This window comes from Canis lupus, chromosome 2, assembly GCF_011100685.1.
Source record: "Canis lupus familiaris isolate Mischka breed German Shepherd chromosome 2, alternate assembly UU_Cfam_GSD_1.0, whole genome shotgun sequence".
NCBI lineage: Eukaryota > Metazoa > Chordata > Mammalia > Carnivora > Canidae > Canis > Canis lupus.
Window position 1 is genome coordinate 43,031,456 of NC_049223.1, and position 27,416 is coordinate 43,058,871.

General features: G+C 38.4%; 1 long non-coding RNA gene across 2 annotated transcripts in view; it reads right to left on the reverse strand.

The window, feature by feature from the left end:
* The window catches only part of LOC111092268, a 65,298-nt gene that overhangs the window by 24,464 nt on the left and 13,418 nt on the right, over nt 1-27,416 (reverse strand). For both annotated transcript variants that reach the window (XR_005355526.1, XR_005355527.1), the window contains exon 2: nt 10,990-11,055. This is a non-coding gene — a long non-coding RNA (uncharacterized LOC111092268). The remainder of the gene's footprint in view (nt 1-10,989; nt 11,056-27,416) is intronic.

A 27,416-nucleotide genomic window follows, 5' to 3' on the forward strand; every position in this document is an offset into this window, starting at 1 on the left:
CAGTATGGTACAGTGTGTGTTAGAGAACATATGTACCACACATAGAAAGCAGCACCAAATATATACAGATTTTTATATATTAATAAGATAGCAGGAGAAAGGTATGGATGGATACAAGTTATAGTACTAATACCAGTTTCCTCCAAGGAGAGGCCCGGAAATGGGGCAAAGCTCAAGAAGTGAGAAGGAAGGTACAGCTTTATGAGATATATCTAATTTACCCAGTAAAAATGTAGACATATATTAATTATATAACTAAAAATTGATGAACAGTTATATATACATTTAAACAGATACCATGTACCTGAATTTGCAATAGCTTTTTAAATTTACATTTTGTAATTTCTCAATCAACAGATACTAAAAAGACATATGTTAATGAAAATTGTTGAAACATAATGGGCCTCACAATCACATAACTGCAGGCCTCTGTCCTTAGCCACATGCCTCTTTTAGGTAATTAATGGCTATGCTGCTGAGGATGGAAAAGCAATATGGCATTATTGTGAATTGATAAGTCCTGGGTATGTCAAGTCCACAACTAAGGCTAGTAGATCACAATGAGGTGTGCACTAAGCAAGAAAGTGTCAAATGAACCTGCCATTGCCACAAAAGTTAATGTAAGAAAGGCAATAAATATATTAGAGGCCCTCACTGTAAATTCTCACATGGAGCAATAAAATGGACCAAATGCTCAAACAACCAAAAGCAAAATACACATCTTTCTTCTGTCTTTATCACATTTTATTTTCCGTCTTTGAGATTCTTGCTACCTGACATGGGTTAAGCATGCTGGGTATTTCTCCTACCACTGAAAACATAGCACTTATCTTGTTTTTCCCTCAGCTTCTTAAAGTTTTTGTTTAAAAAAAAAAAAGAAAAGGAGGGGGAGGGGGTTAAGTCCAAACCTATTGAAACCTAGCCCTCCTTGTGGGAGAAATTCTCACAAATACAGACTGAAGGACCTTTAGATTCAAATAAATTTGTAGCGACTAAAGACTCCATGGTACTTCAGAAGGGCTCATGGTGAAGAGGCCTAAGAAAACATAACAGGGAAAATGTGCAGCCTTAAACAATTAGACATCAACTGTGAAACAGCAGTGCATGAGCCGATGTATACCCACTGCTGACAAATGGTTCAGCCTCCCTCATTCCAATAAATTTTTTCAGAGCACCACGAATGTACCTCTGTCAGGAATGAAAAAGAAACACTGGCCAACATGTACCTTTAAGATGGGAAATGTCTTTAAAATGGGAAGGTCAAATTCTTCCATAAATACAAATCCATTTATAGATCTGGAATTAGCCAGAAAGAAGTTCTACAATGCCAAACTAAAGCAGTCAGGTAAAATTTGACTCCTGCAATGATCTGCAAACTCCTCTTTAGAGTATCAAGAAGCCTCAAGAGCATGCAAGAGTCTAGCCTATCTGACAAAACCTCACAGAGAACCACTCTGCACTTTGAATCAAACCAAGTAAAAAACAAAACAAAAGATCAATAGGCAAATCAAAACATTCATGGATAGCAGTGCCTTTAGTGAGATTTAGACCCATGTTTCTGAGTGAAACCCCAACACAACAGGATTTAGAGAAAGTTGTTCTTATTAAAAGAAAAGAAACATGTTCAGAAAGCATGGGAGCAATTCTCCAAATGGTTGTTTTAGGAAACAATTTCCCATCATTTTTTTAAAATCGTATTTCCTGGTATATGAACATTTTCATACAGATTTAAGCACTTTATTCAATTTGCAAATGCAGCCAAAGTCATTTCTCAGATCTTGGTAGATGAACACGAAGACTTCCATACCTCATGGGACCATGGAAGTGCAAAAAAGCTCTGTTTTTTAAGATCCACTAACTTTAGAAATGTCAACCGGGCAAAGCCCTTAGCTGTTTTTTCAGTTTCTCTATAATAAGCACCATTGTACTCAAACTTTAATGAGTTTTAATATTATCCCTTCAAGCAAGGACAAGTCTTATACCCACAAAACATCCTTATGAATATGAACAGAAGTATCTCAATTACTTTCACCCACTAGATAGCATTTTGGTTCAAAGATTACAAAGAAAAGTCATATCATGTAGGGAATTCAGCCTTGAGTTCTCATCCTTTCAATATGGCTTAGCTGTTTTCAGCCATGCATAAGATCTCCACCTGATGTCAAATGGGTTGGCAGTTTTGCTAGATATGGCTAAGTACAAAATGGGAGTAAGAATAAGGATCAGGATTCCATTAAAAGCATGTGTCATCATGCAAGTCAGACTACTCATCACGGGAGTACCAAGGTCCTTACAGATCTACCTAATTTTTCCATCTGACATAGAAGGAAGGAGACTATAACCGTAGCTATCATCAGTCAGGCATTTTGCTCTAGTGCGTTCTCTGATTGAGTTCTCAATGCTACCTTGTGAGAATATCTTAATCTAAGAATATCCGATACTATCATCCCAATTAGAGACAAGGAAACTGTGGCTGGAGATGACCAAGGGCTTCCTTTGGATCTCCACTCAAACGTCATCTTATCTGTGAGGTATTACCCTTGCAAAATAGCAATCTCTCTGACACTCTCCCTCTCATCCTGCTTTATTTTTCTCCCTGCCACTTATTTCCATCTGCACATTTATATTTTCACTGTCTATATCCCCTTCTAGCATATGAGCTTCATGGGGGCTTTGCTTTGTTCACTGCTGTATCCCCAGCACAGAGAGTACCTGGCACATAGTTCATACTCAATAAATATGTGTAGTTGATACTCATAAATAAATATGAATAAAAAAGTTATTAAAGAAACCTGCCCCAGGCCACAGAGCTTGTAACTGGTAGACCCAGAATTTGGACCCAGAATTATAATTCTCAAGCATGCACTTTTAACCATTTTGCTGTTACCTAACATTACTTCATTTTCTCTATGGAATCAGCTTACTTCACATTAAGATACTTTGCAGGAATTCCACACCATCTTTAATTATCTCTGGTTATTCCACCTTGCTGTGGCTTTGCTATAAGTATACTTCTTTGAAGGAAAGAGGAACACGAGCTGGTGGTCCTAGAAGAAGCATCACGTTTAACTAACTGGTTATTGAACCTTTCTACATATCACTTCATCAACAATGAGCATTTTTTCTGCTTGAGCTCTAACTCTATTCTAAATTCTTAGAACAAGTTTTACAATGTGCTAAAGAATAGTGATTCCCCAAATGATGGCAGAAGCCTCCTAATCCAAATTAATTTTAATTGAATTAAAACTTTAAAATAACTGTGTACATTATACCCACACTCTGCCTGCCCAAGACCTTCTCTGACAAAATTTTTTTAAAAAATTTTAATTCTTGATAGAAAAGTCTGTATGAAAATACAAAAAATATTAACAGAGGTGGTATTTGAGACCAGTAATGATTTTTTTCTCACTCTTCTGTATTTGCCAAATTACTTTTTTTTTTTTTAAGATTTTATGTATTCATGAGAGACACACAGAGAGAGAGAGAGAGAGAGAGGCAGAGACACAGGCAGAGGGAGAAGCAGGCTCCATGCAGGGAGCCCGATGTGGGACTCGATCCTGGGCCTCCAGGATCACTCCCTGGGTCGAAGGCGGTGCTAAACCGCTGAGCCACCCCGGCTGCCCCCAAATTACTTTTGTATTGTAAAAATATACCTTATTTTAAAAATAAATCTAAAAGTAAAATAAAGGTATATTCGATATAATTTTTAAGGCAAATAGAGTTTTATCAAGAATGCAATAATTCGGGATCCCTGGGTGGCGCAGCGGTTTGGCGCCTGCCTTTGGCCCAGGGCGCGATCCTGGAGACCCGGGATCGAATCCCACGTCGGGCTCCCGGTGCATGGAGCCTGCTTCTCCCTCTGCCTGTGTCTCTGCCTCTCTCTCTCTCACTGTGTGCCTATCATAAATAAATAAAAAGTTTAAAAAAAATTAAAAAAAAAAGAATGCAATAATTCGTTCATTCTATAAGTTATTAAGTATCATTATGTGATAGGCACTAGATTATTCCTTTGTGTTCATCTCCCAAAAAGACTATCAGTCTTTAATTTATAGTAAGTGTACTAACACCAAGAGTCCAGGATAAAAGATTTTGCTGGATTTTTCTTCACTTTACAAATAAGTTAGACTTAATGATAAGACAGGAAAAAAAGGGACTTGGCCACCTACTCTGACCCATAAACCCCCTAGAACTGCCTAGAGTTTCATTCTAATTCAGGTGATCAATAGATTCTAATTCATGTGAAGAGTCAACATAATATTGGATCAGTACTAGAGTAAGCCATGGATCTTAATCAGAAGCTGGATACCTTTCTAATATTGGGTGGAATTCTCAGTTTAGAATCCTTTCTCCTTCCCTTTTCCCATTCTGGAGGTCCCCCTGACCCTCTCATTCTCCTGGTCCCTGAGTGTCTGTCTGCTCACTCTGATATATATTTTTTATTTTATTTTTCTATATTTTATACTTTATTTATTTATTTATTTATTTATATCAACCAGTGTTCTCAATTCTAACCAACAGCCAACTTCACAGTGCCCATCCTCTCAGATTTGGCCAAAGCAGAACAATGTGATTAATATGAAAAGGAGCAAGAAGAAAGCAGTCAGGTTTTTCTGTAGCCCAAATTTATTGAGTCATTAATGGTCTTGGTGTCACCTAGTCTTCCAAAAACAACAGGGCAGTGATTAGCTTGGCTTGGCCAGTTAGCAGCCCTCAATAAAAGGCAATAAAATGGAAAGACAAAAAATAAAATAGGTTTACAAGCAACATACCTTTAAACATTTTATTATCATTTAAAATGAAAAGGTTTAGACTTTTAATTACATAATTAATAGCCCAAGAAGCTACTTGTCTGGACACAAGGCATACCAACTTCAAGCACCAGAGTGAGGGTGCCTAGGAGCAACTGGGCACAGGAAGGTGCAAATTATAAATTCTTTTACAGACAGCAACAATGTCTAAAATCCTCTGATCTTCCTCATGAATCTTCTTCCAGAGAGAAATAAGTGTTCTGCTGTCCCCAAAGGAGCTGCCAGGCCTGGCAGCCTAGGCACCTCACAAGGCAATTAGCAGATAATCTTTTACCTTCAGTAAAACAATACTTTATTTTTGGACTTGGTGCCCACTTCACAAACACCCCTGTAATGTTTTCAGTAAATATATAATTTCAGTACATATGTATTTATACAAAGATACATATACATAAGTATTTTATAACACCCACACATATCAATACATGAACCAACCACAAAACCAAACATAAATATCACTTCAGGTTAGCATCAAATTTCAGTTTAATTACTCAGATTTTTTTTCTGTGCTCATCTTATCTTGACTTACAATGTTACAATGTAGAACTAAAGAAGCCTTAGATGTTTCAAGCCAGAAGTGAGACAGTTGGGTATTCTCAAAACCACTGTCTAGTTCATCTCCAAATCTTTACGAACAAAATGTTACCATTGTTATTAAGAATGGTGATGGTCCTGGTGATATTGTCTCCTCATTGTCACATTTGAATGAGTACTGCTACTGCAGTATCTTGAGTGAGGGTAGGAGCAATGAGTTGTGCTGAGACCCTAATGCCAAACCAAAGGGAAGAGAGAGAAACCCAAGAAAGGAGGGAGCCAAAGCTAAGGGAATATGACCAAGTAAAATGTAAGCCTTAAGGGGAGTGGCCAGCAGTCCAAACTAGAGTGTGCAAAGAAGCAAAGTAATCTCAAGCTCAATGTAGAGCAGTATGAATGATGCTCTGAGATGCTGAGTGGACACAGCACCTGGAGACCCCAGACAGACAAGTATCAACCACGAATTCTAGAATATCTTAGTTTAAAGCAGAATCTAGAATCTAGTCCAGGGAAAAGGTCTCTAGAAAGAGTTAAGGAAAATGTGTAGGCTCCAGCTAAGCAGGCTTCAACCCTAGTTCTTTTTTTTTTTTTTAATTTTTTTAAAGATTTTATTTATTTATTCATGAGAGACACAGAGAGAGAGGCAGACACACAGGCAGAAGGAGAAGCAGGCTCCACACAGGGAGCCTGATGAGGGACTCGATCCCAGGACTCCAGGATCACGCCCTGGGCCGAAGGCAGGTGCTCAACTGCTGAGCCACCCAGGGATCCCTCAATCCTAGTTCTAAGAGAACAAAAAATAAGTAATGAGAAGAACAAGGCCAAGGCTCATATAACAATGCTTACTTAGGCTCATGGCTGTAGGGAGGGCAGGGAAAGTCAGGTATAAGACAATGAGAACTCTAGTGGCTAATACCTTCAAAGCCTTAACCAAAATTGGCTCAGAACTGGAATGTGTTGGTAGAAGTTTCCTGATATTGTATCAGAGCTGAGGAGGACTGAGGGAAATCAGGGACTGACTTGGGATTCACTGAAATTCATGGGTGAAGGTTCCTAGGACTCTGGTATTAAGTAACTGAAAAGCCCTAATGGGGAAAAAATGTATTACAATAACTATGATACAGTTATTAAACTCTGGCATCTACCCTAGCCTGAGGATTGGTGGGAAACTGCTTTTAAACTTTTTTGTGTTTCCTAAAGGTGACCATTTGTGCGAAAATCAATACTCTGAATTCCTCAGTATATTTCTGCTATAATAGACAGGAACATGATTCTTCAGAGTATAGGCCTGGGTACATCTCCTTAGATACCAAGAAGATCCAGGGCAAGGGCAACTGTCTTCTAAGTTCTACAAGGAGCCACCCTCTAAAGCCAGAAAAGAATAGTTGAGACTAGGAATTTTAATAAACTATCATCTTGACACAAGTGAATCCAGTAGTTATATCTGCTCCTGGCCAGGAGTTCCTAACCAGCTTCTGGATAAATGCTTAATTAACAGTATTTTCACTCTGTCTGGAATCTGTGGTTAAAAGGTTAGTCATGTTTTGTTTTACAATACGAGGGGAATTTGGTGCCTTGGAAACACAGAGGCTAACACAGACCATAGGCCAGTGGTGTTCAACTCAGGCAGCATATAGAATCATCTGGACACTTTAAAAAAAAAAATTAGCAGTGCCAGGGCTCCACCCCTAGAGATTCTGACTTAATGCATCTGGGATAGACAATATGCCAAGGAATGTTTTAAAAGCTGCACAGGCGATCCTTCCAACCAGGTAGGTTAAAAGCAGCTCTTCTCAAACTCTAATAGGCATATGAATTCCATAGGACCTTACGAAATAAGCAGATCTTGATCCAGTAGGTCTAGAGTGGAGCTTCCTAGGTGATGCCCAAGCTGTCTGCAGGCCACACACTGAGATGTTTAAAAAGTAAGGGGAAAAGTGTTAGGAAAGAGGGTCCACACTCATGTCCTCCCAGAAGTATTAGTAGGTGAGCCCTCCCTGACCAAGGCAGAACACACCCTCACTCCCAGGTCTGTGGTTCTGCCCAAATTGTGAAGTTGAGCAGATGTTCCAGAGCTCAGAGATGACCTTCTGAGTTATGAAAATAAGCAATTGTCCAAACGTCCAGTAAGGCCTCAAATCAATCAGGGCAACACTAATGGGAATCCCAGAATGAGCAAATAAGAGTCAAAGCAATGAACTTAAAAAATGAATCTGCCTTTGTTTCACTTTGGCTCTGTGTTTGTGGGGAAACTCCACAAGCAGAAGCTTGTGTGGCCCTAGTTTAGTCAGATGGTGTGCACGGACTATAAGGGAGGAAGGGAGACACCAAAGAAGGAAGGCTCTGTTTACATAGAGTGTCTTAGTAGAACACAACACAGAGTCCACTAAATTCCACAGACCTAAGTCTTGGTCACTGAAGAGCAGACCCTGTGATGTCCTCCTGCACTGACTGCCATTCTTTTCTGTCTTCACTTTCCTGACATCCTGCTTTTCTCATCTCCCTTACCTAATCAGAAATGTCTAGCAAATGAACTCCAAACTCTATGTGACCTCTAGATCTGTATAACTCCTCAGCCTTACCCACCAGGACATTCTTCTTTTCTTTCCTTCCAAACTCAGGGGTCATCTCTGCATCAGGGCTGTCAGCATATTTCCCCACCTAGAATAGTTTCCTTTGCACATTTCCTATTATTGAAATTCTCCCACTCTTCTCAAGGCCCAGCTCCAACCCAATCTTTCTTCTCATGGCTTCTCTCACCCTCCAGCCACCACACCTTCCTGGCCACCTCCAAAGCTTTCCCTCATAGTCCACACATTTTACTTGCTCTGCTGCTCCCATCTTATCTTTTCATAAGAATATAGTGTATCCAAAAAAAAAAAAAAAAAAGAATATAGTGTATCTTTCTAATCACATCATAAACTTCTGGCTGGCAGTACTGTACCTAAACCTTCTTGTGCCTCCGATACCCAGTATGGTTTTATGTAAATAACAGATGCCGCAATAAGATTTGTCATCCGTTTACCAGAGAGCATACCACAGCTGATATAACTGAGATTCCCAGAGGCAAGATTCTCAAGAGTTTCCAATCACAGACAAGACTACCCACAACTAACAAAAGTGTCAGTTGCCTCAATGCCTCAGATCCCTTCCTAGTCCAGTTATGTTAGCCATTATGTGGCACCAGACAGTCCCTGTTCTGGATTCCCTCAAGGCCCTATGCTTTACACTTTTAGAGTCCTCATCCCCAGCCAACCCTTGTGCTAGAGTATGCATCCAATCCTATAACCTAATCTTCAGGCCTGCCCAATTTTCAGTCCTTGTAAGGAAGTCAAAATTCCTTTCAGGATCAGGCCCTCAGTCTATTCCTCTAAAGAGAAAAACAGTAGGGTGTGGTCAGGAGAAAAGTGGAGACCCAGCCAAACAAATGTCTCCTAGAAAAACTACTCATACAGCTAGAACAAAAAGGTATGGCCACTCCACTAGCTCTGATCAGAATTATGCCAATGCAAGGCTGTAGATACATACAGTAGAATGCTGTCCAATACCATCTATACAGGAAACACTGAACCTTTCTATGGGGGGGGGGGGAACCTGTCCAAAAAATAAATAAAAACAATGGAAACTATGGATGTGATCTTGAGAATGTATCAATGTGATCATTATCATTCTCTTGGGAGACACAATGCTTTCTTTCTGAAAGTAGACCTTGCCGAAGGGTCTTGGGAATATCCTAGTGTACTGGCAAGCCTTCACAAAGGTCAAAAGAAAAATGAGATTTGTTTGCTGTATGTTTTGTTTTCTCCCCCAGGGCTCAGTGCATAAAGGCCCTGCTCCTTTCTCCCCCAGGACTCACAGCCAAAAGTGCTAGTCTCAGTGGCACACAAGGCTTGCCTTAGCTAGGTTGTGTTGGCCTTGGGCACCACAGGCTGCTCTGAACCCTCCCCCACTGCCCTCAGGATCCTCTTTTGTTTCTGTCATACTTCTCTCAGGTCTCTGTCCATCGCATTTCAGACAAGTAAGAGAGTTAAGTTCAAGAAGGGAGAAGACTTTGCAATTAAATTGCTAATTGAGGAAGTACCAACCTGAAGAAGCTAATTTGCACTGACCTATTTAAAAAATCTAGCAGCAGATCAGGCATGAATTGAGGTACAGCCCTTTTATGCATCAGCCAACTGGCCTTCTTTCAGAGTAGCAGCTATCAATAATTCCATGCTGAGGACCATCTGATAGGAAATCAACCACAGGCCCCTGGAATGTCAGCATTCCCCACTGCTCTGTTTTCCCAGTTGTCAGATCTGTTTATAAATTGTCCATTTATAGCAAATCCAGCACCTGCTATGAACACCTCATCCTGCCAAGTGTTGGAGTGCATCTCAGGAAGAGCCACTATAGATTTTTTCAGTTCCTTTTAACCTTTCCCAACCCGAGAGTTTGAATATTTGCCTAGGAATTCTGAGGGAGAACATATTGTATATGGAAAAAGCTAGTCTATTAAAAGTTAGCATTTTGCTCCACTAAAAAGAAAAGAAAAAGAAAATTATCATTCTCTTGGGAGACACAAAGCTCTCTTTCTGAGTAAGTCTGACATTGGGACACATTTAAAATAACCCCTAAAATATTCAGCAGGGTAAAAATGCTCTGGGGAAAAGTTAAGGGAGGTTTTCTTTTTAACTCTATTATGTAGCTTTTTAGCTCACTGTCAATACTTCCACTTAGCAGACAATGGAGTCTGCTGCTCCAAACCATTATGTAAAATATATTTAAAGACACCTTCCCAGTGCTGAAAACCCAATATATGGCATAGATTTGGTTTTTTTTCTTGCCAGTTATACATTTGCAAAGTGCCTTGAATTAACTCTCAAAGTTCCATCCTTCCCCCAATCCCAAGATCCTTCTGTTCATTTTTTCTTTGCAAAGCAAAATAGAATCAATGGTATACATATAATATTTGTGGAGTGTGGGTTCACAGTTTCTAGAGAGTTATGAAATTCAACCTAGATGCCATCATGGACAGAAATGTGTGGGTAACCCTCAGGAGTTGGAGTGACCCCTGGATGCTTCAGTTTACACCTTCCCTCAATAATCCTTCTGAAGCATAAGACTGTCACTTTTTTTTAAGCCATAGAGGAAGACCCTAATTAAAAGCACATGGCAGAGGCAGGTAGTCTGAGGGGGTAGCACTTTTGATCCCCAGTGCTGCATTCAGCCAAGACGGTAGCCCCACATTTTTATAGGAGGACTTGATCACTTAACATTTCTTTTTAAAAAAATGCTGAGGTATCTGGATATAGAAAACAATTTTTGCAAGGTAATTATCATTAGTTAGGCAGTCATGAGATCAGGCAAAACAGAAGTGACTCAAGAAACAAAATTAAAGGGCATGAAATTAAACACCTGTGAAATTAAAAATGCTTGCTCTAGGTAATGGGTTTTCCTTTGCAGGGGCCAGGGGGCTTCAGCATTCCAGTCTGGGATAACTTGTAGCTTTTTGCTACAGTTTATATAGATTAAGCTAATCTTAGATTACATATGCATCAATTATTTCTTTCCAAGATGGAATTGTGCTTAATCCGTTATATGCCACTCCAGTGCAAATCATCTTTGCTTACTTTCTGGTCATTTGATGGCCATCTGTTTTACCAACCTGGATTCTTTCACTCATCACAGAAGTCAGTCCCCATTACTTGAGATGATCTCTGAGATGCCCCTGCTGGAGAAAGGAATGTGCAAATTAGGAGACTACAAATCAGTTTGAAAACTCAATGACTCCTTCCCATAAATCTGTGTCCTTAATATTAAAAATCATTTGGAGGTGCTGAAAAGAGAACTGATAGCTAACAGAAAACAGCAGCCCTACTCTCTTCAGGGCATGGATTAGCAGCAGAGAGGGACTATGCAGATCTAAATCCATATTCTGCTACCAAAAATAGAAAAGAGGAAACCTTTGAAGCCAAAGAAGGCCTAAGAATAACTGTCAGCAAAGAGGGAGAGCTCCATGGGCAGGAAGCAATGTTCAAGTGGCCGTTTTGTGCTGCTTTTTTTTCCCCTCCTCGGTGGCTTTCACATTTATCCTGTTAGAAAGATAGCTTTCAAAGACTTCCCTTTAACACAGACACATAGGCCTTCACAACCCGCCTTTCTACAGCAGCTCAGGGGTTTGGCGCTGCACATCACTTCCACACAGCCCTTGGTTTTGGTGGATTTCCCCCCAAGAGTCATTTCAATCTGTTTAAGGCTGAACAGTGAACTCTTCATAGACCACGTTACACAGAGAGCCTCAGTAGGAAATGGCTGGCCGAGCAAACATTTGTTTCCTGTTTTGCTTTTTAAAATTTCACATTTCAACTCAACCTAGCTTTCATCCTTTTAATTCTTTTTCTAGTCACAGAAATCAATGTACCAAACCAGTTAAGTCTAACTCATCTGCTTTGAATGACACTAGAAAAATGCACACTTGAATCTAGCTTACAAAAGGTATCCAAGTTAGGAGAGGTTTTTTGGAAACAAGACAGTAAGGGTGCTTTAAAATGGCCTGTGGGACAGATGGAGAGGCACAGAGGCTGAGAGGGTTACTAGAAGGAGATCTGGCCAATGTGTGGTGATAAGCAGCTTAAAGGCCAAGCAAGGAATGGAAAATAGGGTATGGAGGGATCCCTGGGTGGCGCAGCAGTTTGGCGCCTGCCTTTGGCCCAGGGTACAATCCTGGAGACCCGGGATCGAATCCCACGTCGGGCTCCCAGTGCATGGAGCCTGCTTCTCCCTCTGCCTGTGTCTCTGCCTCTCTCTCTCTCTCTCTCTCTCTGTGTGTGTGTGTGACTATCATAAATAAATAAAAATTAAAAAAAAAAAAAAAGGAAAATAGGGTATGGAGAACTGAGAGAAGTAAGACATTGAGGAAGACAATACAGCCTCCTCTAGCCAGGCAGCCCTTATGCAAGTTAGGCAAAGGCACCCCTTCTGAGCACATACAAACTTATGTGAAGGTGCATGGCTGGATTTCAGCCTTCACTCTTCCTTATCCTTTGGCCAAATACCCTCTGCAAGGCACAGCCTACACCATACCATATCTGGGGTTTGGGGAAAATGTGGGCAGGAGACTGAGAGGCTCAAATGAGGAACTTTAGACAAACTGACAAAAAAAAAAAAAAAAAGAAAGTCACAGATGCTTCTGGTAGCATACAGGAAATCCTGTTTTGAATCAAAGAATTTTGCTGGCAAGTAGTGTTGGGGGAAGATGGCTGGCATAACTGCTTTCTCCAAACTAGCTCTCTCAAAACATGTCAATGGAACATTTTATCTTTTGTCATGTTTCATACCATGCATGTATTGTTCAATTTAAGAAAGCTTTGTGTTCATCACATCTAATGAGTATCTTCCAGGATTGATACAATTTATATTTATTTGTCAGGATTACAATCTGTGCCCAAACACAAATTGCTAGAACTAGTTATAATATGAGCATAGTTCATAGAATGAACCATTGGGGATGCTTAACTGCCTTTATCTCAAAGTTTTTAAATGTTTAATTGAAACAACTGACTTTAGCCAAAAGAAAAAATATAATCACCCCCACCACTCAGACAGATTGCTTTTTCAAGGTCATGGCCTCAATTTGTACTATGATCCTTTATCAGTCTGCCTGAGTTAGGTCCATGGTTGCATCATAGTCAGCAAAACTAAAATGGGCAAAAATTATAATCTCATAGAAAACAGAGAATCAAAGAATAAACAGTAAAATATGACATTTTGCTATTATTAAAATATAATCAGTATGTATCAAATGTACACTCTTGCTCTTGCTCAGGACCTGAGCATTCAATGACTATGAGGGAACCATTAATGATTATAAAAATGTACAGGTTTTACAATCCTCAACAACTGTAACATGCATCATCTCAGTGAATCCTCAAAAAAGTCCTTAGAAGTGGGGAGTCAGGGTGGCTCAAGGGGTCAAGTGAGGAGTCTGCTTGTTCCTCTCCCTCTGTTCCCACACTCCCACCCCTCTCCTTGAGCATGTGCTGTATCTCTAAAATGAATACATAAAATCTTTTTAAAAAATCCTTAGAAGTATGGTTTTGTCATCACATTTTGGTAGATGAGAAAACTGAGAATTCAGACAAGATGAAATCAATCAAACAGTAACAGAACCAAGACTCAATCCCAGGCCTTCTGGCTGAAAGCAATGATCCTACTAGAATACTGGTTCTCTGGTTCAAACAGAGACATCTCCTGATAGCTTTCTGCATCACAGACATGTCTACCTATTTCTAGGATGACAGCCTGAGTGGTGATGGGATCAGTAGTTATTCATTCTAGAAATCTCAATGACTTAGCTTTTGAGTATCTATTTTATTTTCTAAAAATTTCTTCTTCATGCACTCGCTCTGCCAAATACATTTTTGGAGAAGTTAGAATGCTAACTGATTTCAGTTAATAACTGCCTCTGAGTTATCTGCTTCTATAACCCCGTATCTCTCAATTCTATGAAGATTTCTGATTAAAAATGCAGAACTATTTTTTTAAAATTAAAAACTTTTAAAAATTAAGGATACATTTGTACTTATAATTGCATGTGTCTGAAACCAATATGATTAGCTTCAGAGTATCAGAGTCTCAAGTTGTCTAACAAGTGACAAAATAATTTGGGAGGTTTTAAGGTCAAGGCTGTCAGTGATCCATCAGAACTACTTCCTAAGAGATTTAGCCATGTGACCAAGTGATGACACCAGATGATCAAACTCATCCATCATCACATTTTTACAATAAAAACAGCATCCCTTAGAATAAATCTATTGGAAATGGCATATATAATCTAACCAATTACCTAATGATAGTTCAAAAAATGGTCCCTTACTGCTTATATCCAACTTAGTCCTAAAAGTTTAGGTTACATCATTAAAGGTATCATTCCCCAACCTACTCTCTAGCACCAGAAATTCTACTTCTGGTTTTCTACCCTACAAAAAATCTTGCACATGGGAGATGTACAAAAATGTTTGTGGCAATGCTGTTTGACATTTTTCAAAAGTTAGAAACAACGTAACTGTCCCTCATTGGAGAAACAGATTTAGATACTTATAGTTAATGTAAATACAGCAGAATGCTATACAACAAATAAAATGGGGACATCTGGGTGGCTCAGTGGCTGAGCATCTACCTTTGACTCAGGGCATGATTGAGTCCCACATCAGGCTCCTTGCAAGGAGCCTGCTTTTCCCTCTATGTCTCTGCCTCTTTCTGTGTGTCTCTCATGAATAAATAAATGTAATCTTAAAAAAAAAACAAATAAAATGAATGAACTGAATATACACATCAGGATAGATAAATCTCAAAATATATTGTTGAAGTTGAAGAACAAACTGGAAAAATTTATATTTAGTATGCTAGTTGTCTAAGTCCATTTTGGCCACTACCACAGACTGGGTAGCATATAAACAACAGAAATTTCTCACAGTTCTGGAAGCTGGGAAGTTCAACATCATGGTGCCAGCATGTCCAGGCCCTGGTGAAGGTGCTCTTTCTGATACAGATTGCAAACTTCTTGCTATGTTCTCACATGGTAGAAGGGAAAGACTCTCAAGTCTCTTTTAATCTCATTCATGATAGCCTTCATGACCTAATTACCTCCTAAAAGCCCCACTTTCTAATACTATCAATGTAAGGAGTTAGAACTTCAACATATGAGTAAGGGTAGGGACACATATATTCTAACCATAGCACTAGTATTTAAGTAAAAATTTAACACAAAAAATAAATTATAAATGGGTAGATACAAAGACATAATAAATATAAGACAATATTCATGAAAATTATACATACTGACTTCACAAATGGTCACCTCTCTAGAGATGGAAAGAAAGAAGAGAGCTTTGTACTACCTGTAAATATATCTTCAGATAGATTTACATTTTTTTTTCACAGTAATCAAAATGGTATTCACATAAAAACAGGCGTATAGACCAGTAGAGTAGAACAGGGAGCCCAGAAACAAACCTTTGCATATATAGTCAAAGATTTTTGACAAGGGTGCCAACATCATTCAACAGGGAAAAAAGAGTCTTTTCAGCAAATGCTGCTAGGAAAACTGGATATTCACATGCAAAAGAATGATATTGGGCTCATACCTTATACCATATATTAAATTAGTTCAAAATGGATCAAAGGTACAAACATAGAAACTAAAACCATAAAACTCTCAGAAGAAAATAGGAAGGAAAAGCTTCCACTATGGAAGACAATATGTTGATTCCTGAAAAAAATAAAAAATGAAGTTACTATCTGATCCAGCAATTCCACTTCTATGTATATACTCAAAAAAAGTTAAAAGAGGAACTTGAACAGATATTTGTAGAGCAACATCTTTTCATCTCAATAGAAATTTTTCTTCAGAGGGGAGAAAGAGGTGAATCAAATATGATGAAATCTCAAAATTACTATTTCTTTAAACCCAGTGGTAGATTTACAGATAGTCTATTAGTTTCTGTACTTTTTATGTACTTGAAGGGTCTAAGCTTAATTTTTTTTTTTTTTTTAAATTTTATTTATTTATGATAGTCACAGAGAGAGAGAGAGAGGAGGCGCAGAGACAGGCAGAGGGAGAAGCAGGCTCCATGCACCGGGAGCCCGATGTGGGATTCGATCCCGGGTCTCCAGGATCGCGCCCTGGGCCAAAGGCAGGCGCCAAACCGCTGCGCCACCCAGGGATCCCCTAAGCTTAATTTTTGTTAATTTGTAGGTTTTGAAGAAAAATTTTCATAAAATTATTCTGACTCTCACTGTTAAGTAGAAGGATGAGACTCTGGGATAAGGTACTAAAAGCTGATGGCCACCTCTCAAATTATTTGATTAGTATCCTGTGCTGTAGAACAGTGCTTCTCAAATATAAAGTGCATACAAATGATCTAGAGTTCCCATTAAAATGTAGATTCTGATTCAGTTGATCTAGAAAGGTCTGAGTGTCTCCCTTTTTTTTTAGTCTCCCTTTCTAATAGGCTCCCAGTTGATGCCCATGCTGCCAATCTACAGACACATTTTGAGTAACAAGGATCTAATGAACGATGGCACTCTACATATATTATCTTTCATCTCAAGTTTTCTTAATTATGTACTTTTGGATGATAAAGAGCTGAAGCCAGCATTGAGTACTCTTAAATGGAAAATTCATCATCTTATAATTTGTTTGATAAAGACTACCATAAAGCAAAATAAGAATTAAACCCTAAACATCACTGAATATATTTCAGAAAGACTACACCTCTTTTAAAAATACTAAATTAGAGGATCCCTGGGTTGCTCAGTGGTTTAGCAAGGAGTGGCCTGTCTCCTCATTTAACCGGCCCTTTCCCAATTCACCCTAAGACTGCCGGGGTCGGCTCCCTTGTAACCAGCCCTTGTGGGCAAAGAAAGCCTGGAACATGAACTTGCGGTCAGGAACTTGTAACAGAGCTACAACTAAGAAACTTAGAGCGGTAGTAGTCACGTATTTAAGAGTACATTCAGGTAAACAGCCAGCCGCACCCTGTGTACCCCTTCAGTGGCAAAGAAGCTGTTCCAGTCTCCTGAAAATGATCACTACAAGTGCTATAATTCTGAATGTAATGTCTCTTAATTAGAATTCATACAAGAACCTAAATAAATAATAAATAAAAATAAAAATAAAAAATTCGCCCCCAGGGCATGATCCTGGAGTCCTGGGATCAAGTACCACAACAGGCTCCCTGCATGGAGCCTGCTTCTCTCTCTGCCTCTCTCTTTCTGTGTCTCTCATGAATTAATTAATTAAAAAAAAATTTTTAACTAAATTATAAACTTTGATTCAGCTATCCAAATATATAATAAATGTATGGTTTAGGACATATTAATCCCTCTTCCCCAAACAAGTTGTGGAATAGAAATTTCTATAGCACAAATTTCCACTGATGGCATGTTACTTCACTTAATTACACAGTCCTTAAATAGCCTCTTTTTACTTTGTAAATTCCAGGATAATCCTAGGTTGGGAGCTAATAATTTCACCTACTATAAAATGACTGATTAATTGCCTAAAATTTTAAAAGCCTCTAGGACAAGATTTCTTGCCAGAATGGTTTAGAATCTAGTCTGTCTGGTGGGCCCCAAGGTGCCAATCTAGTTAACTGAATTAAAGCTTCGGGAGATACACTGTTCCCAGAATTGGCACAAAAGTGACCCACCCCATGCCAAAAAGGAAGAAATCCTCTATATCCTTCAGTTAATCAACAGACCATCAAATTCCTCCTTGAAATCAAATAGTACGGTTCTCCAAATAAATATAGTTGATTAAGAATAAGCAGACTTCAGGCATAATGATTCCACTGCTGAGTTGGTTTTAAATAACGTAAGACTATAGTACTTGCAGCATACTAATCTTTCATCAGCCTCTCACTTCAGAGGCATGAATTGTCTTTAGTTCAAACTGAAAATTTTGACATATTTTCTAGGTCAATGGTTCTTTGGAATCTGTATCATACTCTTCCAAAGTAATAGTTATTACAATAGTAATATATACATAGAACCCACTAAGTTTCATGGTACACTAACTCTGTGCCAAGGTCTGTTCTACATGGATTATTTACATGGATTATCTCCTTGAATCTTTATAACAATGCTGTGAGACATATTATAATATCCAACAGATTCAGAAAATTAAGTAACAAGTCCAAAGTCACAAGTGAATGGCACTTTCTGACTCAGGAATACTGTTCTTCACCATGATGCTCACTTGCTGACTTTGTTGTTGCTATTCCCCATCGTGAATAGTGTCAAATAAGGCTGCTCCAAACTGCTTATAGAACTACAGCAAATTGGAAGAATGGCCCTTTCTTATAACAACTATCCTCCTCTATGTCTTTATTCAATCTCATTTGGAGTAGTCATTAGAAATATATGGGTCTATGGCTAATACAGCCAAGAAAAAAAAAAATCATTATTTTTGGCAGAAAGTCTGCAATATTTAAGTGGAAGATCAGGGATCCCTGGGTGGCTCGGCGGTTTAGCGCTTGCCTTTGGCCCAGGGCACAATCCTGGAGTTCCAGGATCGAGTCCCGGGATCGAGTCCCGGGATTGAGTCCCGTGTCGGGCTCCCGGCATGGAGCCTGTTTCTCCCTCTGCCTGTGTCTCTGCCTCTCTCTCTCTCTATGTCTATCATGAATAAATAAAAAAATTGAAAAAAAAAATAAAGTTAAGTGGAAGATCACTCATACCTCTTTTGAATCACTCAGTTCAGTTTGCCTACTTAAAGCAGCGAGCAGCAGAGCTAAAACTTAGGGGTGTGTTGAGGTTTCTTTTTGAAGAACTGCTAGTTCTAATGGAAGCCTGAAAATAAAAAGCTGGGTTTGGGAAAATATCAGCACATTTTCATTTCTAAGGCAATTTGAATTCCCTCGCAAATGACTTATTTCCCTCCACAATACTAGGCTCTTAACTTTCTGGGCTTGATATACTTCAGTGAGTTGAGAGTAGTTCTATATACATAAAAATATTAACAGCCCCAAAGGAGGTCACATGGATTCAAGAATCATCTATTTACTGTGCCAGTGTCAAAAAGCTCACACTGGGTGAGTCAGAGGAAGAAAGGGCCAAGGGATATTGACACTATCAAGTCAGAAATCAGAAAGCCCAATCTATTTCAATCCCATTTGCAGTCTTAAATCACAACTTTTACTGACAAAGTCACTATTTCAAAAAGACATTTCTCAATAAAATGTAATTCAAGGGCAATTTGCTTGCCAGGGGCCAAATGGCTAGCTTATTCTACCAGACTGGCATAATGCATTTTCCTAAGGACCTGAAGGCAATAAAGATATATTTAACTTGAGAGAGGAAACCAAGAGACCACAACACTTCCTAAAGATACAGAAGAATGAGTGATGGTTCTTTTAAAATTAGCAATTGCAAATCAAACACTAGCAAAGAATCAAAGAAAAGCAATTATGTCATTAATCACAGTGATTAATTATAAAGGGACCTAAAGTACATTTGTCTTATTTATCTTCTTCCACCTCACAAACATAGGGAGAAAATAGCAAAGCTAAAGGTTGCATCATGAGTGGGGTCAGAAATACAGGATGACCAATAAGTATGAAACAACTTTTTTTTAACAGATTAAACCATTTTTGATTATTTCTTTTTGGTTATACTAAAAGCATGGGTTTACTTAGTAAAAAAGCAGAGTCACAAATCATTTGAGACCACTCATCTGAGATGCCTGTGCAGAGATTTATGTAAATATCTGATTAATGCACAGGTTCATTGTGGTTTCGCACAGAGCACTGGACTATGTATTGCTGAAGAGAAACAATACAAAGAACTCATCATATCTCATAATATAAAAATTATCTATTATGTGTACTTGCCATATTTCCAAACTTAAGGATTGCCCTACAGAATTCAACCAATTATTCTAACAGACTAGTGCTTGTAAAATATTTTAATCTTGGGAGTTTTTCACACTGTTAAAGACTAATGCAGACCTCAAATAAATTGTTTCTATGTTATATCTATCAAGATTTACTATATTGGAAACTTAAAAAATGAGAAAATTTTAAAATACTTATTCATTAAAAAAAACATTAAAAAACAGTAACTATATTTTTCCAAAACAAAAATTAGTGTGAAGAGTGGCACTGTTTAAATGCTTGTCAATCTTTTTGATGTCTGACTTCATAGACAACCGAGTCCTCCTTTTATATTCAATCTGTTCTGATATGTTTTGGTTAAAGTATATGAAAAAGATACACTCTCAGACACTTACACAGGTGGAAAAGAGAGGAGCATTTTAATAACCTCTGCAGATAATCGTGAATATTCTTTTTGATACTATACTGAAACACAATAAATAGTTTTTTAAAAATTAGTTGCAATGTGGAATCTAAAAACCCTATCAACAAATTTTTCATACTGTTGGGGCACGTCGGTGATGCAGTCTATTAAGCATCTAACTCTTGGTTTCGTCTCCAGTTATGATCTCCAGGTCATGAGACTGAGCCCTACATTTGGGCTGAGCTCACCACGGTCTGCTTAGGACTCTTTCTCCCTGTCCCCTATCCCTCTCCCCCAAGAAGCGTGCACCCACTCTCTCTCTCTTTTTCTAATAAATTAATAAATAAATCTTTAAAAAAATGTCATACTGTTACACTAAAATCCATTGGCCTTATGCATTTTAATGGGTCTTTTACCCAGGTTATAATGTAAAACTATATACTATCATTTGGAAAGTGTTAGTTCACTAGAGTTACTAAAATCTTCCAAATGTTGACATATTTCTTTATGCAATAACAAAAGTTAACATTTGTTGATTATAATCATGCTAGCATATAATATTCATTAATGTAACACCGATCTCATAAAAAAATTTTTTTAAACATTGGGAAGCTATCAAGCTCACAGTGACAAACAGGCTTTTTAGAATTTTTGTTGGTTTGAAACCTCAGGTTTTTAGCACTGGCAAAAATACTGTCAGTTGTTTTTCTGAAAGTAGCAGAAATTTACCCAAATTCAAATATCCATGGTTTGCCATTCCTTCAGTAAAGATGGTGTTCCAAATTCAAAAAATTGTATAACTTCCTTTTTTCAAGATGATGTACTTTATAAAGGAGATTTCCATTTGATCACAATGGATATTAAAAATTGTGTCAACAGTGTGTGATGAATAATAAATACAACTACAAATAGTCCAATTTGGTGCCTTTATTTCTGTTGAGACACTAGCAGTTTTACCAACTACTACTTTTGTGCCATCTTTGCAAATGTCAACACAAATACAAAGTAAGCTCTTACTTTAAAAACAATAAAGTATTGACCTTGCTGGCTCCCTGAAGAAGTCTCAGAGACCCTATTGGCCTGTGGGTAACACTCTGAGAAGCACTGGAGGAGACTACAGCTCACATAAAAACTCATCATGTATAAACTGTGTACTTTAGGAAACAGTAACTGTGCAATTCTGGAGTGTAGTTTCTGAACAGAAGGCCTCCCAGAATGAACTCTTGACTGAGAATCAAATATTATACGTCAAAGTGTCATTTTCGTTTCAAAAATTGTGTTACTCTCTTTGAATGTCATCATATAGTAGATGATAATAACCATGACTGTAGAGAGGGATAGTTGCAGAAGATGGTGAGGAAGATGAGACTGGAACAACCCAGGAATCTCAATGACAGACCTGTTGGAGCCAATGCCCAATCACCCAATCACCCAATGACCACATCTGGTAGGCAGTGGAAATGCCAGGAGCCCCAGGAAGGGAAGAGAGGCCTGGTATTTGGCATTCCAGATAGATGCAGCCAAAAAAGGAAGTTGGGCAGATATTGCTAGCATCTGTGAGTTATGTATTTCCAATGAAGACACCGTTATGACAAATACCACTGGGGTTCCTCTCCTTGTCCCTCTGGCTTAGCTGGCAAGACTTCTTTAACATCTTTTTAGATCTCTTTCAGCACCTACATCCACGCTCTAGTCCCATATTTACAACAAAGTTTCAAAAGGGGAGTTAAGTGGCTCCTTACTTTCCTACATCCCAGATCTTGAATAAACATCTTATTGTATCACTCCAAGAATTCATGTTTATAGTATAACTTTGTACTTTTCACTTTTTATGTGAATCTTTTGTTATGCTATATTTTTTAAATCCTCATTCTTATTACTCAGAAGTGGCATCTCTTGTTCTATTGATTCTGATGAGATTTTTGTTGGTGCTGTTTGGGTAACAAGAAAGAACTCCTGGGGTCAGACAGGGGTATACAAGGTCTTTCGTGTTGTGTACAGAAAATACTAAAGAGGCACTGTAACTAAGTTTCCCCACATATCCTACATGATTTATCTATCAGCAATTCCTGTGGTATTAGTAATATCTGTAATTTCACTTTATAGGTGGAGAAAATGAGGAACCCAAGGTTTAGCTAACTCAGTTAAATCAGCGGACACATTTAAGATTTGGATACCCTCAACCTGATGTATTTTCTCCTAGGCCAGTGGGTCTGGGGGATTTCAGCATCCAGGCTCATGTCCCACCTCTCTATCCACCACCAATCTTACACTATAACCCCACCAAAAAAAATCCACGCCATTTTTTAACCATTTGTTGTTAATATCTGGGTAGTTAGAGAAAAGTGATAATGACAGCGAATACTGAATAAGTATCAGTAACAAGAAAGAAAGAAAATAAGCAAAAATTTACTAGAAAAACTTTTCCATGCTGGCTTTTAGTTATAAAAATATGTTCTAAACATGAGCTTGTTTTTTAAAAATACATTTTGAATATAGATTCACTTGCCCATTTCATCTCACCCACCAGTATACTGATATCTATAATTAATGACTGGAAGCAGAACTCTTAACTTCTTTCAATTTGACTGTTAGGTCTATATTTGTATTATAGAAAGTGCTCTATAATTTAATACTTATTTTTTTAAATGTGCTGCCTTGAATTGATCTGTGACCCCAGTTGCCTTGTTTTCCCTGTCTTTGTTCTATAAGAGCTTCTGTTGGGTCCTAATTTATAGAACTAAATATATTCTGACAGAAGCATAACCCAAGCCCCAATGTTATTAAGGCTTCATTCAATTATAGGTAGGAATGAAATTAAGAAGCTTCCTGTAGTGCAGAGAACATTCATATTGGGCAAACTATATTATTAGAACAGTGGCAGTTTCTACTATTGCTTATTTCTACCTTTCCACTGGACCCTCCATCAGCTCATTATGGATACTTGAATTATTGATAATAACTACTTGGCACTTAATTAGGGCACTGTGCTAATGAGGCCAAATTGCAGCTGTGTGTCTGTGGCTATGATTGGTTTCACTCCATTTGCCCCAACTTCAGCTCACTATCTTGCATTATGCTTTCCACCAAGTTCACAAACGGAACTTAGCAAGCAATCAAGAGTTGACTCAATAAAAAACTAACAACTGCTGTCAAATAACTTTCAAAATGCTTAATCTATGATAAGGAATCAAAAGCACTACCTAAAATTACTGTGTAATTCTTATTATGTCTTAAAGTTGTACAAGGCATTTCAACTAATGGAAACTAAAATACTACTGAAGTTACTTTAAATTACCTTAACAAACACTCAGTGTCTATAATGTTCATAACATGCTAGCCATGGTAAGTGATAAAAAAAAAATGGATAAGGCCTGGTCCCTAGCCCAAAAGAGAGGTGGGAAGATAATTATAATATGTATGTCATTATTAAACTGTATGTTGAAGATAATGTCCTAAGCACTGTATGTACATTACCTTATTTTCTCCCCAATCATTTAGGTAGGTATTATTATCCTTATATTACTAACAAAGAAACTGAGGCTCAGGAAGAGTAAGTGATTTACCACAGATATTAAATGCTTGAGCTATAATTCAACTCATGCCTCTTTGATTCCAAAATCTTAACAATTAACTACAATGCTACAAAGTATAAAGACTCAAAATGGTAAAACAAAGCACACAAAAAAACCTACTTAATATAGTTCACATTCCTACACTTTGCCAGTCCATTGATGAAAAAAAAAAAAGTCACAGAAACATCAATACTGTACAAATCCTGTTTTTTGCTTCACCTGCAAAAACCACAAAGGAGATGCATTTTCATATGTGCTCACAAACCACTCTTCCAGTTACAGTCCTCAGGAGGCACCTAACTGAGGCATTATGTAACATGAAGAGTTTGTATTGGACTTTTTAGAGGCAGAATCTTACCCTAGAATGGAGGAAATAGAAACTGGCTATCACAATGATGTTTAAAGAACACACAAATAATCCCACTAATATATATTTACTTTTGGGATTCCCTCAGAGATGGTCACTCACATACACACTCAGATTGAACCTGGTCCCTTAAATCTCTCAGTCATTACTAAGGGCATTCAAAGGGTTATGTCTGCAGCTTGAATCGAAAACAAGCATATGCAAATGTGTAACTGAGAAGTTGCTTTTTTTTTTTTTAATAGGGAATTAGGGGTTTGATTTCTGTTACATAGACAATACTATATGTTCCCTATACTATTTTTTTGTGAGTACACAGAATGTATTGCCTAGATTTCTCTGCAGATAGTTTGGGAACTGGCAGGATTCAAAAGAAAGTACTGAAGCCACTTGTTACACTGGTCATCAAAAACATCTCCCTCAATAGGCTAGCATTCTTTTTTCACTTTGTGGTGATCTGGGAAACCGTGTGTCTAGATAACATGGTCAAATGAGGAAAGTCCTACTGCATCCTTGAGTTATAGCCCCAAGGCAAGCTGCTAAGAAACACTACCTGATCTGAGTTAGACTCTTATGTGAGACAGAAATAAATCTGTGTTCCACTAAACCAGTGAGATTTGGTGGGTTATGTTACTAAAACATTGCTTAATCTATCCTGACTGATGATTGCCCCTTAGTGAAAGCTCCATGACTCTTAATATAAAATATATCAACAATTTTTTTCCCAATGATATCACTGTGTTTGAGATTTAGGATAACAAACAATGGGTTAGGAACTATGGAAGACAGAGTTGTGCCACCCAAAAACCCCATGGTGACAAACTGAAAAGGGAGGAAAGGGACTATAGGGACTATACCATAAAGGACTGCCAAGAACTACTATATGTACTGGTAGGTCCAGGGAAGGACATGGATTATGGGGTAGGGATTGGATTATGAGGTACTTCATCAAGGGGGCTGGAACATAAAATTGGGTAGTGGATAGTAAACGGACTAGGGATTGTTTTTCTGAGATGTAGGATTTAACACTTTGGGGAAGACCCTAGGAAATGGTAAACCCACTACAATGATAGCTCCCAGAAGTTTGGAAAAAGGTATGGACATGCTGAATGAAGTTGAAATGCTAGAGTTACCACAGTGGATGGTGAACAAAGGGATTAAGAGGCGCAGGGAAATGGCCATACTGGAACGGATATATTGTTTATGGTCAGAAGACTCATCAGAATATTATGTTACACAGGAAAGCCCAAAGGACACACAATTTTTTTTCAGGACACACAATTTGTAAAGCCATAAAGCATACACCAGTGAGAAGGGGAAAAAAAAAAAAAAAAAAAAACAGTATTGGCTCCTCTTTGTAGGCCAGGGCTGACTAGGGTAAAAGATACCATTATAGAACTAGCCTGACTGACAGCCAAGGAGATAATAGGGCTCCAAGAGCATACAGTCCTGAACTGCCAGAACCCAGCACTTTACAGTCATTGCAGGAATCAGTAAAACTGAGGTGGCAGTCAAGGGTGCCTAACTCGGAGCACAGCATCCAGAGGAGCAAAATAATAAATGACAGACAAAAATACTATTCAACGGGCAGCCCCGGTGGCCCAGCGGTTTAGTGCCGCCTTCAGCCTGGGGTGTGATCCTGGAGTCCCAGGATCGAGTCCCACATCAGGCTCCCAGCATGGAGCCTGCTTCTCCCTCTGCCTGTGTCTCTGCCTCTCTCTCTCTCACTCTCTCTCCTTCTCTCTCTCTCTCTCTCTGTCATGAATAAATAAATAAAATCTTAAAAAAATACTACTCAACTTGTACCAGCAAAAAATTAAGGACAGATAACTGGCAAGAGAAGGCATACATCTTAATAAAATGTCACAGTCCTTGCCCAGTTTCTTGACCTGAGGTATTTTTCAGATCTAAACCCATGACTGAAGATGTGAACAAATCCACAGGAGAAAGGACCACCATGCTACACCATTAATAAGGAAGCACAAACCTGGTGAACCTCTTGAGGTTCTGGAGACAAGGGCCCACATGCAAGAATACTTTGTCAACCTACATGGGTGATACAAAAGGCTGTCAGATTTCTGGGTGGCCTAGACAGAAAAGGCTCTATGGCAGGTCCAGGCTATGGTAAAAGTAGTCCTGCCACTAAGGCCATATGGTCTATAAACACTATGGTGCTGGAACTATCAGAAATAGGAAAAGATACCATGTGGAACTGATGTAAAGTCTCAGTGGAAGAATTATACTACAGAGAACTACAGGTTTTAATTCCTGTCTCGTTGTCTATTTCCAGCGAACCCAACCCATGATCAGGGTAAATGGGATACTTGGAACCTTGCCATGTGATGAGGATGTACTACAGAAAGAAACACGAAAAAATATAAAGTTCATGAGAAGCATATATTGGTATATCTCTATGTTTCTGCATTTTAAAAATAGCACCCCAAAACAGGCAATTCATTACTTTATCCATGAAAAACTTTCTGAAGTGTATTGCCAAGATCCACTCCACGCACCTTTCATAGGAGGAGGCCACTATTCTCCCAAAGGCACACAAGACCCAACACTCAAGTAGCAGTGCCAAAGCCTGATCCTTGTATTCACTGAAGAAGAACACCAAAAATATCTTGAAAATTAAAAGGATTTTGTTGGTCTTTATTCTCACTGGTAGACATCATACTAGGGAAGTGTCTAATAAGTCACTTTCCCACCTTCCTTTGCAACTATGGCATGGAACCTATGGAAAGTTTGCCGAGATCTTCTATGAAAGGTTTCCTCCCTGATTAAAAAAACAAACCTCACAAGGAAGTATACTCTTGACGCCTGAAACCACAGCAGCCATCTGTAACCATCAAGAGAGACATCAAACTAAAGAAGATAGTACGATAAGACAAAAGTCTGTGTCCTTGATTATAACACTGAGCTGTTGAACCAATCCACGAAGTAATCTTAAGTCCAGAGTTTTTATTTTGACATTATATATCCCTTATTTTTAAAGCCATTTTTACTTGGATATTATGATTTTCAGGCAAAAGTCCTCTGTTTTGGCATTATCTAATCCAATAACTTTGTTTCACGGATAATGAAACTGAAATTCCAAGTAAGTAAGCAACTTGCTCAACACTTACAGTGATTAAGTGAAAAAGCTACAGCTCAAATGCTGGTGCCCTGATTCTTGGACCAGGGCACTTTCTACCAAACCTTGGAGAACATTCTAGTTGGAATCAAAAGGAAATAGGAAGACCAAAGAAAGCGGCCTGGTAGGCTCTGAAAGGAAGTAAAGGCACTCAAGATTTGTGATAGAAAGTACAGACTAAAGGGACAGGATTCCAGCCAATTATGAGTGACTTCCTTGTC